This window comes from Bidens hawaiensis, unplaced genomic scaffold, assembly GCF_021521415.1.
Source record: "Bidens hawaiensis isolate Kalapana, Puna unplaced genomic scaffold, B.hawaiensis_p1.1 tig00004525_1, whole genome shotgun sequence".
In the NCBI taxonomy this organism is placed as follows: Eukaryota; Viridiplantae; Streptophyta; class Magnoliopsida; order Asterales; family Asteraceae; genus Bidens; species Bidens hawaiensis.
Window position 1 is genome coordinate 964,550 of NW_027491273.1, and position 18,431 is coordinate 982,980.

An 18,431-nucleotide genomic window follows, 5' to 3' on the forward strand; every position below is an offset into this window, starting at 1 on the left:
TTGCATGATTTATAGCACGCTGCTTGTCGTCCATGTCACAAGCTTTGATAATCGCCATCACCTCGGAGAGAGTCAGTCTAGCTAAATATTTTTTCTTCTTAATAACAGCCACATTTAGATCCCAGCTTTGTGGCAAAGAGTTGACTAGCTTGGTGTTGATCTCAGCAGATGTGAGGTTTATATTTGCAGACCTAATCTCTGTGATCAACGAGATGAACCGGTGAAGCTGTTTCTTAAGAGACTCTCCCAACACATGGTTGAACATGTTGAATTGTTGTCTTAGGAGATCTTGCCTACTTATCCTCATGTCCTCATTTCCTTCGAACAATTCAATGAGAGCCTCCCAGAGTGCTTTAGCAAAATTTAACTCTCTAAATCCCAAGGCAATTTCAGGCGAAAGTGCCATGGTCAAGGTAGCCAGAGCCTTCTCATCTTGCTCAACAATGTCAAAATCAGCATCTGTATACGACTCAACTGGCTTTGTCTCCACTTCTTGGGAACCCTCTCTCTGATAGGTAATAACTTGAGGACCTCTAACTATGCTTCTCCGCAGTTTTGCATCCTTTGCTTTTACGTACTTCTCAAATCTAAATTTCCATTCAGCAAACCCTTCTGATTTCAATAGTCATCGTACACGAGTGGTGGTGCCCATAATGGAGTCAAGTTCTTGATGAAGGGTGGCATTAGCAGACGCACTACCTTCTGATTGATCCATAATGTCCCTAACCGAGAACTTGACAAAATGACCGAAAACAACAAAATTCTTCCGAGAACTCAGAGAGTTAACCGAGAACTGTCAACAAAATCCGATGACACACACCAGGTTTACCGAGAAAGACGAATTCACCCCGAGAACTTGTAAATCCTCCTGAATACCTTGAATGTTGACTGTGAACCTTGATATCTTCCCGAGAACTTCAAAATCAACCCGAGAACTAAGAATAGTTCAAGATATGGTGAATTTTGAATGTTTAACTAAATCCCGAGAAATATGGGATTTAAATCAAACACAAGATTTACCAAAATCTGCTCTAAACTGAACTTTTCACCGGCTGAAGAACACAAAGATCAGTTCTTCAAGATCCAAAAAAAACCTTCAACAAAATACTCCTTCGTAAATCAACGATAGAATCCTTGATATCACCAGTAACTGAGCCTAGAATAGGTCTATAGGCTCTGATACCAATTGTAAGTCCCGTGACGGATCTTTCAATGTTATATCAATATACTTGATGATTATGCGGAAACTAATCCCAAGCCGATTCTATGCAACACACAATAACACATGTAAAAAAACAAACAGAGAAGCTTCAAAACACACGCATATTATACGTCGGGTGCTTAAGCCCTTAATAACTTACACAAGTTGAATGACAATGAACGAACAACCCTAATATCGATAACATACATCAATATATATCCTACCAACGAGGCCCAAACCAAACTAAAAGCCCACCAAGATCAACTAATCTCGGTTTACAAACATGAGCCCAACTAAGTCCAATACTACAAAGCATAAACCATAAACTAGGTCCCAACAATCTTATTCGTATACATCACGATTCATTATAACGTCTGTTTCAAGAAATCCATTTTCTTTCAATTTTCCAAATTCTAGTTTTATAATCAAAAGATATAATAGGAATTACACAGTTTTAGCAATTCAACCCAAACATTTATTAAGTATTTCTTGAATTTATATTTAAAGTTATCAAAAGGTTTGTTTCTTTCAAAAATGATTGTTTTCAATATTTTATAACTCACATGATGGAACGAGTTATGTGGACCATCCGACAATAAGAGTAATTACGGTCCGGAACATAATTATCCAAGTCCTCGTATGGAAGTCATAATACGTACAATTGTGTGTCATGATTTAGAACCTAAGGTAGCTTGGGTAACGATACAAATGATAAGATGATAAGGACATGGTGGATACGTCACTGGTATATCCTATATATAAGTGCCCTTATTGGATTGTCATTTGGAGCGTTGCTTCGGTTATTAGAAGTTCTATGTTATGATATTTTTTGTTAAAAGTTTAATTATTTTCAAAACGACGATGTTTTGGTTTTCCTTAATTTCGGAATTTAATTCCCTAAAGAATGGGAGACTGTAACATCTCGGATTTTTCAAACCCATATTCGTGTACGTTTAACCTGACCTGGAATATTTTAGATATTTATTATTAATCAAAAGCAAATGTTTATAAGTATTTAAGTTTTCCTATGTTTACTCTAGGCCCTTCATACGTTATATAATGTCCATTCTTTATTTATTTCATAAAAGACTCACTAATTAACCAATTTTCAAAGTACAAGGACCATTCTTGTCAAAAATCAAAATCCAACCTTCCTAAAACGGAGCGCTGCGTGGCCAGCCCCTCCTCCACCGTCGCGCAGTGCCACCACACTAGGCTGCACAGATCCTAAGCTCGATTTCCTTTCCTAGTTCGTTTTTGGCATATAAATCGCTTATTTTAAGCATAAATCAAGTAAATTAAGATCCAAGAAAAGGATTTTAACTAAATAACATGTCCACATTCATAACTTACTGATCAAGCATGAATTTTTATTGATATTATATCGATCTTCTCATTAATTTCTTATTTAGTTGCTGAAACGAGCAAACTAGCCAAATATGGTTCGTTTTTGCAATTCCTATATAAACAAGCCTCATATTCTCTGTCATAAACTTTACCGTAACCCTAAGGAAGCCTCCTCAGCCATCACCCTCATCTTTTCATCATCAAACCCTTCGGTTTTTGCTTATTTAATTGAAGTTACAAGCTTGAAGGTTGACTTTACATACATGTGGACCTTTGACTTATCATTTCTCTTGATTCTTTAACTTTCCGGGTAAGTTGTAAACTAAGAAATCGTTCATACATATTCCCTAGTCAATAATCTTAAATATATTTCTGAGATTGAAGGGTGTTGACTGGTCAATTCGTTGAAAACTCGTTAAAGGGCAAAACAGCCAACAAGTTTGCCGTTACATTTTCTCATACTTTTGGTATTCAACGTTCGATCCAGAAGACTTTTATTCTTGTAACAAAATTTTCAGGCTACTGACCAAAACGCAACTTTTGACTCACTGCTCGGATTCTGGTCAGTACCGATTCGCTTAAATGTTTAATTCAACACAACTACAGTTCTAAATATCCGTTTGGATTGATTACAGCGGCAACGAGTTTGTTTTTACTTATATTATTATATCTCAAAGTTTCAGGTTCTAATTGTTTATCTCGTTTGACGCGTAGTGGACGACTCGCTTTTTCGTTAACACGCTTATTCTTAATTGTATTCACTTGCCTTTAATCTAAGGTGAGTTTTATCATTCCCCTAGTTTACTAAGTTTTCTAAACGTTTTGGGGACATATACGTATTATTCGTATTTCATATTATATATATATATATATATATATATATATCAAACAATAGCAAACGTGTAATTGTGTGTGACTTAATCAAATATACGTGTTACATGCTTACTTGTGTTAATATTCATTCATTCGTATTATTCAGAGGGTCCAACATATTCCCATATATTGGGTGCTCATATTATTGACCAACGCCCGATTCGCTTGGCGACGGTCTACTTACTTGATTATGTTTTGATTCATTTACCGCAACTTGCTACGTTATGCTTGTTCATATCATTGTAAAACTGGTAATAATCTCACTCAATTTTATGTTGACAAACTCTTTCCATTTTCTATGCATATGCAGGTTATCATGTGAATTGAAGAATGAAGTTTGGATATTTAGTCAAGACCATAGAATTTAATGAAGACAAACATAATTTAAATTCATTATATTTATTTGTTTAATTCATTTTGTTATATTTGGATATTGTGTACACTTTTTGAAATAAAATAATTAACTTATAGATATTGTCAATTTTATATTATGATAGTATCTTCGAGCTGTGAGCAATCGGATCACGCCCCGGCATTTCCACCTTAGGTTGGGGTGTGACACGTAACCTCATCATTAATGATGCAGAATCCTAAACCACTAAGGGGGTGTTTGATTTTTCAGAAAGGTCTTCCTGGCCTCTTTTGCCGCGCAAACCACGCACAAATGTTGAGGTTTGCAGATTGTTTTTAAAAGACATTTCATTAAAAAAGGTTCGCGCGCCCTCTTTTTCGCGCAGACATGGACAAGCCACTTCTCATATCTTCTGATATCTTCTCACCTTTTATTTCATTCATATCTAATATCTATAAACCGTAGAAACACACTCCTTCCACCATCAACCCTTGCCTTTCCACCCCGCTTCCACCGGCCACCTACGCCGCTGCACACCACTCAGCTGCTGCACACCACGCCGCAAGCCACCAACCCCGCTGCACATCACGCTGCCGGCCGCCAACCCGGCTACACGCCACGCAACCGACCACCAACCCTGCTGCACACCACCCCAACACCTTCAACATTCGATCCCGCCGCCGCCTGCTCTAACACCCTCTCTAGGTACAGTAATTGTTAATTAGTTTTGTTAATTGATTAGTTTTTTTTGGTTTTTTAATTAATTTTTTCAATTAGGTTATTAGGTTTTTTGTTAATTTAATTCTTGTTAATTGATTGTTTAATTTTTAATTGAGTTGTTAATTGACTGTTCTATATCTCTATATGCTTTCTTTAGTTAATTATATGTTTGAACTATCAAGTTGGGTTTGTTTTTCGGGCTTAGGCTCGGATGTTTGGTTTTCGGGTTTAGTTATAATGTAAAAAAAGTGTTCGAGTTGTTTGGTTTTTGCATTCATATATAATTAAAAAAAGTGTTCGGGTTATACGGTTTCGGGCTTACATGAATTAATAATAAAATGCTCGTTTTGTGTGTGTGTGTGTGTTGAAAAGTAAGATGATAAACGTTTGGTTTGTTCTTATTATCGGGTTTGGGATAGCTTGGGTTGTGTTTGCGTTAATTTGCATCATGCTGTTTGGTTTTTGTTTGCGTTAATTCGGGTTGTTAGGGTAATTCTAACATGTATTTATTTGTTTATTTATTTAGATTTAACAAGACTTGACAACGGCTACACTGATGGAATTTGATGATTTGATTATGAGATTAATGCCGGAGCTTTTTTATATATTGTTTATAAGGGCCTAATGATTCTCATACATGCTAATCTTGGATTATGTATTTTGATATTGTTAGTATTTTTAATTATGGATAATTTGTATTTTTTGGTATAAAATTTAGTTTTATGTATTTTTAATTGTTGTTGGATAATTTGTATTTTTGGTATAAAGCTAAACATTAAAAGTTTTAGCAATCTGCAGACGTTAAAAAACAAACAGTCTTTTTCTTGCAGACTACAGAGATTTGGTCCATATCTTCTACTACAGATGTCTGCAGATGTGGTCCGCATACTACAGACATTTTACCTTTGAAAAAACAAATGGCACCTAAAACACAAGGTTTAGAAGAGGCTGGCCTTTTCCTCTTTTTAAGACTTAACCCAAATTCATCCTTAATCAAAGCACTTGGGTAAAGAAAAGATTGGGCTGCCAATTTAGACATTGGTTGGGCCGGCCAAATTCTGATTTCTGTTGTTAAATAGAGATTTTAATAATATCGTGAAAGGTTTATTAAAATAAAATGGTAATTTAATAGTAAAAACAGAGTTTTGAAACCAACAATTAAAATTGATTTAAATTGTTAAAACTCGCATTTTAATAAAATAGTGGGAAGTCAAGGATCAAAGACAAATTGATATAACTCACTAAAACGTAAGCAACACAATAATTAATATTGAATAATTCTCAATCTATAATATATATATAAACGAAACCTCTAAAATCCTATGTGTTGCGATGTTATCGCTCCCCCTTTTACGGAAGCCATCAGATTACTTGATTTTTAAATGGAGGCCTCTCATTGATTTAACACAAATTCATGGGTATGGGTCTTACCAAAACCCGATAGCTCTTAAACGGGTTATAATATCTCATAAAATTCAAAATTAATCTTACCAATTATTTGATATAAAAATCCTATAAAATAGGGATATACTAAAATTTAATATCTAATTTAAAAAGAAAAAGATATTAGTTATAATTAATAAACAATTTTATAGTAAAAAACATAAGCGGGTCATAGGTCACCAAATCCAGATAGCTTTTAAACGGATTATAACATGTTTATTTATGAAACCTTTTCATCGTCAAACCCTAAGTATATTATTAACTTTCTTATAATAATGAAAATTAAAATCCAAAAATAAATATTAAAAAACAAAAAAATGTAAAACAACCATCTTTCAAGCCATCAGATTGCTTTATTTGTAAATGAAGGCTTCTCACGCATTTGACCCGAATTCACGGGTAAAGCTCTCACCAAACCCAGATACCTCTTAAGCAGGTTATAACATCTCATTATATTAAAAATTAATCTCATTAAATATTTGAAATGAAAATCTTATAAAATAGGGATATTCTAAAATTAATATCCTATTTTATTTTAAAAAAAAGATATTATTTATAATTAAGAACAATTTTATAATAAAGAAAAGAGTTAAGTACCATTTTAGTACCTGTGGTTTGACCAACTTTACAACTTTAGTACCTATATTTTATTTTATTCAAGTGACTACCTCAGTTTCAAAAAACTTGAATTTTTAGTACTTTTTTTTAACTCCGTCTATTTTATCAGTTAAGTCAGGAGTACTTTGGTAATTTTGTAATTTTCTTAATTTTTTCTTTTCTTTTAAATGCCTTCCCCCATTTTAAACTTTCATAACCCAAAAATCTCGTACCTCTATAACTACAAAGTTGTTATTGTATTTCATAAACATAGCAAAAGCAAATCAGAACTCCAACAAACTTGCCGATGTGAAATTTAAAATTGAAGAGGTTAGGCGTTTAACTCAACGAATTATAGGCAATGTTCGTGAACACACTAGGTTTGCCGGAAATATTCGTGCGACATTACGACGAGGTCCAAGGTCACCAGTGATGGCGGTTAGGAAGGCCGACGGCTGCTGCCATATCTCTGGTAGTAGCAGCAGCGGCGGCGACAATCTGGTTCAATTGGTGGCGATGACTATATCGGCTAGGGTTCCGCCACAGTATCCGACAATAATGCAGAAGAACGAGTAGCGACGAAATAGGCTTATGATGGTTCAGTACGAAGCGACGACAACGATGGAGTTCACGAACATTTCCGGCAAACCTGGTGTGTTCGCTGACGAGCTGAAGTAGTTTCCGGCAATAGACTTCCGGTGGGGGAAAGAATAAAAAAGGGGGGAAGGCATTTAAAAGAAGAAAAAATTAAGAAAATTACAAATTACCAAATTACCCCTAACTTAACTAATGAAATAGACGGAGTTAAAAAAAACTACTAAAAATGCAAGTTTTTTTAAACTGAGATAGTCATTTGCATAAAATAAAATATAGGTACTAAAGTTGCATAGTTGGTCAAACCACATGTACTAAAATGACACTTAACTCTAAAGAAAATAAATGGTAATGGGTACCACCAAACCCATATAACTTTTAAACCGGATTATAGCATATCATTTATTTGTGAAACCGTTTCATCATCAAACCTCAAGTATATTAATTATTAATATTGTTACAATAAATAAAATTAAATTCCAAACATACATATATAAATATTAAAAACGAACAATGTAAAACAACCTCCGTAATACGGGGGATAAAATCTAGTATATATAATATAAAAGTACTAATATACGTGTTTAATTGTGATATAAAAGTAAGATGATTATATAAATATACTATTTGTAGGTTTTCCTTTTATGTGATTAGGCGTATGTATAAGTATTTATGCGGTTTTTGTTTTTTCTTTTCTGAACAACGAACGATTAAAACCCAGCTAGCTAAGGTAACTTAATGGCATAAGACGACCCCATACGTGAACAACGCTAAGTTGCTCAAGCCACACCGAAAAACCCATCACTCGAAGACCTTGAAGCCTTTATCCTAATTCTTCACTTTCCGTATGCGGTATCTGCTATCTATAATATATATAAATGAAACCCCTAAAATCCTACATGTCGCGATGTGGTCGCTCCCCCTTTTATGGAAGCCACCAGATTGCTTGATTTTTAAATGGAGGCCTCTAATTGATTAACCCAAATTCATGGGTCTAGGTCTTACCAAAACCAAATAGCTCTTTAACGGGTTATAACATCTCATTAAATTAAAAATTAATCTTACCACTTATTTGATATGAAAATTCTATAAAATAGGGATATATTAAAATTTAATGTCTAATTTAAAAAGAAATAACCAATTTTATAGTAAAAAACATAAGCGGGTCATGGGTCACCAAATCCAGATAGTTTTTAAACGGGTTATAACATATCATTTATTTATGAAACCCTTTCATCATCAAACCCTAAGTATATTATTAACTTTCTTATAATAAAGAAAATTAAAATCCAAAAAATAAATATTAAAATACAAAAAATGTAAAACGATCATTCTCTTAAGCCATCAGATTGCTTTATTGTAAATGAAGGCTTCTCACGCATTTGACCCGAATTCACAGGTAAAGGTCTCACTAAACTTTCTTAAACGGGTTATAACATCTTATTATATTAAAAATTAATCTAATCAAATATTTGATATGAAAATCCTATAAAATAAGGATATGCTAAAAATTAATATCCTATTTTATTTAAAAAAAGATGTCATTTATAATTAAGAAAATATTTTATAACAAAGAAAATAAACAGGTAATGGGTATCACCAAACCCAGATAGTTTTAAACCGGATTATAACATATCATTTATTTGTGAAACCGTTTTATCATCAAACCTCAAGTATGTTAATTAAAATCCAAATATATATATATATATATATATATAGGGTAAGGATCCTAAGAGAACCATTGGCAAATTAAGAACCATTTTGGACCACTAAAAAAACCTCTAAAAAATAATAAAAAAATTATCAAACAAAAGAAACCAAAAATTTTAAAAATTAAAAAAAACCAAAATTCTTATATTTCATTCCGGTTTCGTTAAAACAACCAAAATTTTTTTTCTTTTTAATTCGTATTATATCTATACACATATGTATACTTTCATTTAATCTCTAGTTACGTAATGTACACTTATGTACATTATCATTTACCTTAAATTATACATATGTGTATAGGAAAAAACATGTGTGTACATATTATACATATATATATATAATTAAAAAAACCGATTTTTTTCTTTTTAATTCGTATTATACCTATACACATATGTATACTTTCATTTAAGCTCTAGTTATGTAATGTACACATATGTATATTATCATTTACCTTAAATTATACATATGTGTATAGAAAAAAACATGTGTGTACATATATGTACATATTATACATATATGTATATGTATAATTTAGCTAAACCGAGAATTTTTTTTACGATTTTTTTAGAAACCGGGATAATAAATAAGAACTTTGGTTTTTTTACTTTCTTTATTTTTGTGTTTTTTTTTGTTTTATGATTTTTTTAATTTTTGGGTTTTTTTGTGGTTCAAATGGTTCTCACAGTTCTCAATTCCCAAAAAGTTCTCACATGATCCTGATCCTATATATATATATAATAAAAACCCACCTGAGTTGTGAAAACTCTAGAAACTCATTCTCAACCACATGTTTTTAATTAAAGATTAAATCTTGTGGTCCACAATTAAAGTTAATAAAAACTGTTAACATAAATATAACTTTTTCTCCCTCCTAAAAACATATAAAAAAATTAGTAAAAAAATGTTAAAAAATAGCAAAAAAAATTTTTTAATGTTTCAATGTTTTGTATTAAATGTTACTAACATATATTACATGTAACAAAAAAAAAATAAAAAAACGATGTTACATAGGGTTTTCGCGGGTTTTCACAACTTAAATGGGTTTTCATTCTATACCTTGCCTATATATATATATGTATATATATATATATATATATATATATATTAAAAACGAATAATGTAAAACAACTCCCGTAATGCGGGGGATAAAATCTAGTATTATATAGAGAAAATATAGCTCAAAAACCCCTATGACACATAACTCGTGTTTCTCTAGATGAACCCAAACTCGGTTACATCTCGTGTGTTCTCTAATGTCTAACAATAACTCGATTTATATAGACTAACCTAACTTGCTAGCCAGGACATTACTATACATAATAAAACCTTAATTGCAACCCCATAAGCCTATTATATCATTAATGAATCACACGGGCCAATAGGTCTAACTTGATCACCTACACATGACTGGCTTGTTTATATGAAAATTACATTCAACAATCACCCCCTAATTTCCGACTTGAAATAGCTGGTCTTTGATTTAAACTTGCCTCATTTGACCTGTGTGACTTGATCTATGATCTTGACCATCTTGGCTTTCAAAACCCTCTTGGTCCTCATCATCTTGGTCTTTATCATATCGGTCTTGACGTCCAGGAACTCCTCTTGATCCATAGATGTGTTCTTTCGGCTCTCCGGAACTCGACTACTTCCGTGACCATGCCCCCGACCATTCACTTGATCCATAGATATGTTCTTTCGGCTCTCAGGAACTCGACTACTGCCGTGACCCTGTCCCTGACTATTCACTCGATCGTATGAACTCGTATATCCACTCCTCTGGCAACGATTCTGGTCATCTAATCGAGTGATCTTCCTTGATCTTCTTTTGTTCCCGAATCAAAACATGAGCATCCTTCAAATCATAGCTTTGGCTAAAACATAGCCCGTTTAACCCGTATAAAAACAAACTTTGAATTGAACTCGCTTGTCCAACCCAAACCAGATAACAATTAATGAGGGTCAAACCTTACTTGTTTAACCAATCAACAAGAAAAATATCAAATGACTTGTTTTTTTCTTAAACCTCTTTGTAACAAAAAATAAAATCAAACTTCTATTTTGTTCTTTTTTAGATTCTTGAAGTGTTACGATAAAAAACTCCAACCTTTCAGTTGACTTTATGTTGCACCAAAAGAGAACCCCCACTTCAACAAAACACGATCGGAACCCAAAATAAAAATCAATGAGAATTTTGAAACCCAATCTTTTTTTTCTCGTTCGATTTCAAAACAATTTCGACCCTTGACTCGGTCGGCTCTTCTTCCTCTGATCATGACTTTGACCGAACATCTCCAAGAGCTTAACCGTTCTGATACCAATTAAAGTCCTTATCGATAAACAAAAACGAACTAAACGACTAACTCTCGTTTATATTAATCAGAAAATATAACTCAAAAAAATTTATTGCAACTCTCAAACCCTAACTCGGTTTGACTCTTGATGAACTCTAACTTGGTTGCATCTCATGTGTTCTCTAATGTTTAACAATAACTCGGTTATATAATATAGACTAACCTAACTTGCTAGCCCAAACATTACCAAATATAATAAAACCCTAATTGCAACCCCATAAACACATTACATAATTAATGAATCCCACGGGCCCAATAGATCCACCTTGATCACCTACACATGGCAGGCTTATTAATAAGGAAATTATGTCCAACAAAGGAACAGTCCAATGCACAGAAGAGGTGCTCCTGCCCATTCTGAGGAAGAAAAAGCAATTCGTTTAAATGATGAGGTTTATGAGTCTAAGGTGGAATGAAAGGCAGGTCCTTGCTAGCGGAGGTGGCTAGTTTGAGCTTACTATGTGATATTAAGAACAGATTGGAGGGTGCGAAAGCTGCTGGAGTGGAAATACGTTATGTTTGAGGCATACGAATTTTGTTGACCTTTATCTCTTTGTTGTTTATCTATTTGAAATGGCGGAACTAGTTTGAGTATGTTAGGATCTGACATTGGAAATGACATATCTTGAATCATACTCGTTAAATAAGTACACCTTTGATTTGATATAACTTATTTTATGGGATCTGCCATTTCCAATGACAGATCCTAAAATATTCAAACTAGTTCCATCATTTGAAATTACACGACCCTGACGAAACTTCATGCCGCCAGACAAGAACTGCAACATATGTACAACTTTTACAATCTGCCATTTGAAATGGCAAATCACCTTAAAACACACACACACACACACACACACAAAAAGAAAACCTCATATATAGAAACTATTTCCTCTCACTTTTCTTCCCATTTAAAAAAAAAAATTCCTTAACAAATTAGGAACAAGATGCTTAATTCATCGCATACTAACGCTTCATATAAGCCCATTACAATACAAATGAAAGAAACAAACGAAACAGGAATAAAATAAACTTTTACTAATTCATGGAAACTTTACTCTTGATTCGCACACCCAAAAGATTCAGACGTCTTGACTCAGCTTCCTTGTCTTAACTTTATAAAACCACCCCAGCGGCTCTCCATATTTTGAATTATAAACTAGCTAGGGTTATCTTAATTTTATAAATAAAGTCCAACTCTAATTATCTAAGTGTAAAATACACAAAGATTATTGACAGTTATATCCCTTGTATAGGATTAAACAACAATGATTACACATGAGATTTGGTCACATTCGGACGACCATGCCCATCTCCTTTATAACGTACATGAAGAGTGTTATCCGAACACTGTTCATTGCTTTATCAATAAAGTTCTGTAGAACCTTAGATTTAGCACTCACTCGTTCTTTGTTAAGTTTCTTCCATGTTTTCATGATTAATTTATAGATGTAGTTTCTAGCTTCGTCTTCAGTAGCACCGCTCTCATTCATGTAACACTGAATCGACTTTGGAATGTCCCCTCTTTCCATTTCGCCCTTCAACACACAAAAAGAATAAATAATTAGCGGTATTAGTTTCTACATTGTAAAATTTAAACAATAAATGCATGACCGTGTGTGGGTGAAAACCAAAATATAACTATAATGTTACACATATTAGTTATCACAAGACATACCGAGGACGTCCCCAAGTCATCAGAAAGTCTGCAGATAAGCGATATGTGGTAAAGTGTATTCTTAGATTCTTCAAACCACTGTAGGATCTCTTGGGTTGAACTAAATTTTGTTGAAAACTTAATATGAATGAGTACTAAAGAAGTTGCTATTGAAACACAAGCATTGTTCAAGTACTCTTCAAGTGTTGGCGTATGTCCGCTATTGTACCACCTTGCTTCAATAAGGTAAGCCTTGCATAAATCTGCCCACTACATATTACCATCCATAAGTACCCATAGTTAATAATATTGTTATATATGCTTATTCAAAGATGGATTAAATATTACCGCTTTCTTTATGTAAGGAAGGATGAGGATTTTTGTGTTTATCAATGTGTCATATGTGATCTCATTTATTGTGTTGTATAATCCAAGGAAACATATCTTCATATAATCTGGCAACTCTTGGATCGCATTGACATCCCATCTAAGAATTAAAACGTTTCAGTTCTTTTAAGTTTGTACTAGGAAATTAAGAATGAATATGTATATTATATTTCCTTACCTGCTGATAACATCGGTAAACTTTTCAAGTTCATCTAAAGTACCATACACATCATAGATATCATCAATAGTACTCCCTCCATCCCATTAAAAGTGTCTATATTTTCTTTTTTATTTGTCCCATTACAAATGTTCACTTTCAAAATTTATTAGCCAATTTCCAAGTTTACCCTTAAGCACACACAACTAGCATTAATAAACAATATGATGGACCCATTTTCCAAGGACATTATTGTCATTTGGTTAGCAAAAAAAGTAATCATTCAATCCACCTTAAACTTTGTGTTTTTCAAACTAAGATACTTTGACCGGGACGGAGGGACTAGTAACCATGGCTATGACCTTTGCTACATTTCTCCTTCCAAGACTAAGGTGAGGCAAGTAATTAAAACCAATAGTCCACAAAAAACAGTCCACCAATATGTCACGAGCAAAGGTTAACTTCTTATCCCAGCCTGTATTTCTCCACCACCTATCATCAATTTCGTGTTTAGTGTAAACAAATGAATTGAGTCTATCTTAATTACCACTTAAGATATTGCATTTAATTTATCACCTAAGTATGTAACAAGCAGATGTACAAATGATACCTTGACGCGTGTTTTAAATCTTCAATATAAACAGCCTGAACCATATCAAAATCTAATTTTGCAAGCTCAATCAAGATGGGATTCATGTCACTTCTATTCTCATATGCATGAATAAACCACTTTGTCTCTACCCTTGGCACTGTCAAGTGTAGTGGAACCTCCAAAGCATGACTTACCAAGGATGATATACTCCCATCCATCTTGTCTTGATTTTCTTTGAGATACTTTGTCGTGAAGTCTCTAGCATCGTCCAATATGCTTTCATCCTCGAATGAATGATAAGAAGCCTCATACAAATTCAACACTCCCATCATATCCTTGATTACATGTGGCTTAAGATCTTTAGTTTCGTCCTTAAAATTTTGAAATATCTCTAAACATAGGGCAAAGTCAAATGTCAATCAAACTTCATGCAAGGAATACAAATTCAACATAATTTTGTACCTTGAGGAATCAGATAACCACATTGCCTCAGTAGACGAAATCCAAGTGCTTTAAGGTTCAAATCCATTTTATGCCACTCGACATGAGTTTTGTAGTAATTGTGGTAAATCATCTCTAAGAGATTGCTTATTTCATCCTCAAAATGATATGATATTCCAAGTCTATGCAAATCATCAACCAGCTCTAGGGTACTCAATGGACTTCTCACTTTGTGTATCATCATCTTCACCGCCTCCTTCAACGTATCTGCCTTTGCCTTGTAATTAAGCCTCTCCCTATATGCATGGTTAAATATAATTAGCATAACTTTTCATCATATATACTACTACAAATTAATTTATATATGCGAGTAAACTCAAATACTATCGCAGTCATACTGTATATTCACTAGAAAGAGTGATTGAATATCATCAAATTACCATATCGATGGCGCATAGTTTGCTGATCGTCTAGGGAGAGGTTCAACCACATTGACGACCTTTGCAGTAGCAACATTAAGTGTGGACTGTGATGAATGCATTCGGGCCATCGTCAAAAGAGATGCTAGAAAGAAACTAATTGATGTTATGGTATAATTAGGTTTGTAGTTGCTGTTATCATGGAAGGGTATATATAGATAGAGGAATGCATGGATCCTCTGATATTATCCCACCCTCTAAAGTACAAACTTTTATGTGATGCATGCATAAATATTTAATTAATTATGAGAAAAAATAAAATATTTCCTGATGGCCACCAATTAGAGAAAACTTCAAAATATTTAAATACTTAAAGGCCTGCTATATTTTTCGATGTAAGTTGTAGATTAATGGGGAATGAAATGATAAAAAGTGATTCGTATAACAGAAATTGTTGTATCTGTAGGTCCCGTGACGGGTGGATCTAACAATGTTCTTGGATCAGCCTAAATTAGTGCTAGGGGAAATCACACTAAGCAACCTAAGAGGTCTCGGATCTTGAACTTTATGTTCGGGTTTAGGAAAGGGAGGGAGAAGAGTGAGAGAAAGTAAATAAGTTAAGAAAGTTTAACAGTTTGGCAAAAAGGTTGTTTTTCTCATGGCATGCTCCCTATTTATAGAGAAGCATGCATAAGAGTTTTTCTTTATTTCCATAATGCCCAAGGGGCTTGATTACAAGTTTTTCCCTTGGGCCATAACATACAAAAAGAACTATCAAAGCCCAATACATATAATTACAATACAAAAGACTAACATAAACAAAATGGGTCTAACAATCTCCCTCTAGTCTTTAGTATTAAAAACCGTCGGTGTCGTAATCCAACCAGCCGTCCTCGGGTAGTGGAAGTTCAACAACTCTCTTAACAAACTTGTTGAAGGCTTCAACTATCCGGTTTGTGTTCTGACGACCGATGTCCTCGACGGTTCCCAGGGGTGAATTGTAGAGCTTCTTGATATCTTCTATGTGCAGCCCCATCAGCTCATGCTCGTCAAACACACGAATCTCAGGCAGATCTTTGCAGCGTATGACGGCCTCCCTTGTTGTGTTATCGAATTCCTAGCCAATGAAGTCTCGGAGGATGTTAGGAATAAAAGGCTCACCATGGTAGATGATATGACAGTCCTTTAGTGCCCTGTATCTCCACATTGTTCGTGGCTTTCCGGTGGCTGGGTCTATCTCCCTTGGGTTCTTGTACCTCCGACCCTTATTCGGCTCAAAATCTTTGTAGTCGACATTCGATTGACGATGCAGATAATCTGGAATCCAACTTTCCAATGTACTCCCAACTGCACCATGGCCTAGAGCTTTTTAGAGATAGTTAATGTCAAGCTCTGGTAACGACTTCAGCTCGTGGTGGTTGAGATAGATCAGATCACCACTGTATCGTCTGATGGCCCAACACGTGTTCTCCTTGTTATATTTCGCGTAGACAATCAGCGAATCATCGTGGTAAGGGTAGATGAGCTCGTGGGCGCATGCACGACTTGACACAATATGATTCTTTCTCTTCTTCTTTGGTGGTTCCTGTGTCAAGTCGGCCATTGGATTGGATACGGGATCAGCAGCAGGAGTCTCTGAAGCTTGAACTTGAGTTGGAGGCGTTTCTAGATTTCGCAAATAGTTAAGGTAGTCCTCTTCTACTGCCTCCTCCGTGCTGGCTGTAATGTATTGCTCCAAGTCCACTCCTGCTATAATGAAATCATCTATAAAACCTGCAAAATCATCAGGAAATACATTTTTATACATGTCATTAATCTCTGTATCATGCTGCTTGACTTTGCCGGCCGAGTCGTGATCAGTAGGGTCTTGAACTTCATATTGAGCGTGTGGAGGTGATTGAGTGTTAACTCCACCTCCACCTCCTACTGATCCGACCCGTCCATCTCCTCCATTCCCACCATTATCATCACCATCGTCATCATCATGGTAGCTATCATGAATGTCATCATCGTCATCGTCTTCACCATCATCATCATCTTCGTCATCACCATCATCACTTTCATCATCAACACCTTCCTTTTCCCTTTCCGCTCCACCACCAATACCACTAGACTGACCGCCCTATTGTACTAACCGACCAACAGTCGCCTCTCCTTCAGATGCCTCAACCCTAACTCCTCGCAAGGCCACACTTAGACCTGCGGTAGGCTGCGAACCACCAGCCTGAGAAGTCTCTCCCAACCTTCTCCAACTCTTGAAAACTTTATCAAGTCGATCCTCCAAACCATGAAAGTCATCCTCATGAATACCCATAAGGTCTGAGGCCGCTTGATATTTACTCACCAACTCTTCATTTGTCTTCAGTTGGAGCTCATTAAGACGATCATGCTCCATCACCTTTTCTTGAATCGCCTCCATCTCGTCTCTGAGTGTATCGAGGGAAGTAGAAGAAGCGAGCTGATTCTCTAAATTTGTGACTCTGGAGTTTGTTGCTTCATTTTCAACATCCCATCTTTGAGTGGCATCGTCAATTTTCTTGTTGAGACTAGTCTTGAGAGCACTTGCAGATGGCAGGTTTCTTTCAAGAGTGGCCAATTTGTCAGCAAGTCTAGAGTGGTCTGCCCTCAAATTTGCATTTTGTGAGGCTTCGTTATTCAACAGCAGTTGTTGATTCTGGACTCTGGTGTGAAGCCTGTTAATCAACAATCTTTGATTTTCCAATTGAGCCTCGTTCACCGCTTTCACCTCCTCCAGAACCTGTACCCTTGTTTTTAACTCTGCCTTCTCTTTTTCATCCGCAATCTCCTTTACTTTCAAGTCCTTGATAAAGCGAAGAAGGCCCATTTCTCGTTCTGCCCTTTTGCGTTGGATTCCTCCAGTGCGACGATCCTATCGAGGATAGGATCGGCGTATACTGGAGGTGTCGAAGACTTTCCTCGGGAAATGGTTTTGGGTGAGATGATGGTGGATGGTGGTGTGATGGACATTATGGGTACTGAGGTTGTTTGTAAAGGTAGGGTGATGGGTTGAGTAAGGATTGGTGAAGTTGTAGTGGTGGGTGGTGTTGTTTGTGTGACTGGTGGTGTTATGGATTGGGTTGGGGAGGTTATAATGGTTTAGCTCCATAAGCTGGTTGTTTGGATTGGTGAGCTAAAGACGAATGATGTGAATATGGAGGTGGTTGGTTGTGTAGGTGGTGTTGTGATTTGGGAAGGTTTGGGTTCGGTTTGAGTTGGTTGTTTGATTGGAGTTGTGGGTTGGTCTTGAGGTGGTGAGGGTGGTATTTGGGGTAGGAAGGTAGATATCGGTTGGTCTATTTGAGTGGGTTCGGGTGAGGATTCGGGTGAGTCATGGAGTAAGGTTTTGGTTTTCTTGGATTTGGCTTTCTTTCTGGTCTTTGGCTTCTTAGAAGTAGGGATTTGGATTTTGGTTACGTCTAAGTCCTGGAGGGCTTTGGCTATGGCTTCTTTGGTGATTTTGGGTTGGTCATATGGTTTGTCTTTTGAGGGAATCTTGACAAGAAACTTGGCTGACTTCTGGGAGTCCCCAAGTTTCCTCAGATGCTTCAAGGGCGGCTGGTCTTCCT

At 35.4% G+C, this 18,431-nt stretch overlaps 2 pseudogenes across 2 annotated transcripts in view; both read right to left on the reverse strand.

Annotated features, from left to right (window-relative positions):
- LOC143626810 (proline--tRNA ligase, cytoplasmic-like) overlaps window positions 1-18,431 on the reverse strand; it is a 265,181-nt pseudogene that overhangs the window by 31,538 nt on the left and 215,212 nt on the right. The window lies entirely within an intron of this gene.
- On the reverse strand, window positions 12,431-14,975 carry LOC143626839 (R-linalool synthase QH1, chloroplastic-like; annotated as a pseudogene). Its single transcript, XR_013152499.1, has 8 exons — window positions 14,866-14,975; window positions 14,447-14,721; window positions 14,003-14,375; window positions 13,736-13,884; window positions 13,414-13,489; window positions 13,197-13,335; window positions 12,870-13,118; window positions 12,431-12,729 (listed from the first exon to the last, which is right to left on the reverse strand). The product of XR_013152499.1 is annotated as an R-linalool synthase QH1, chloroplastic-like (transcript).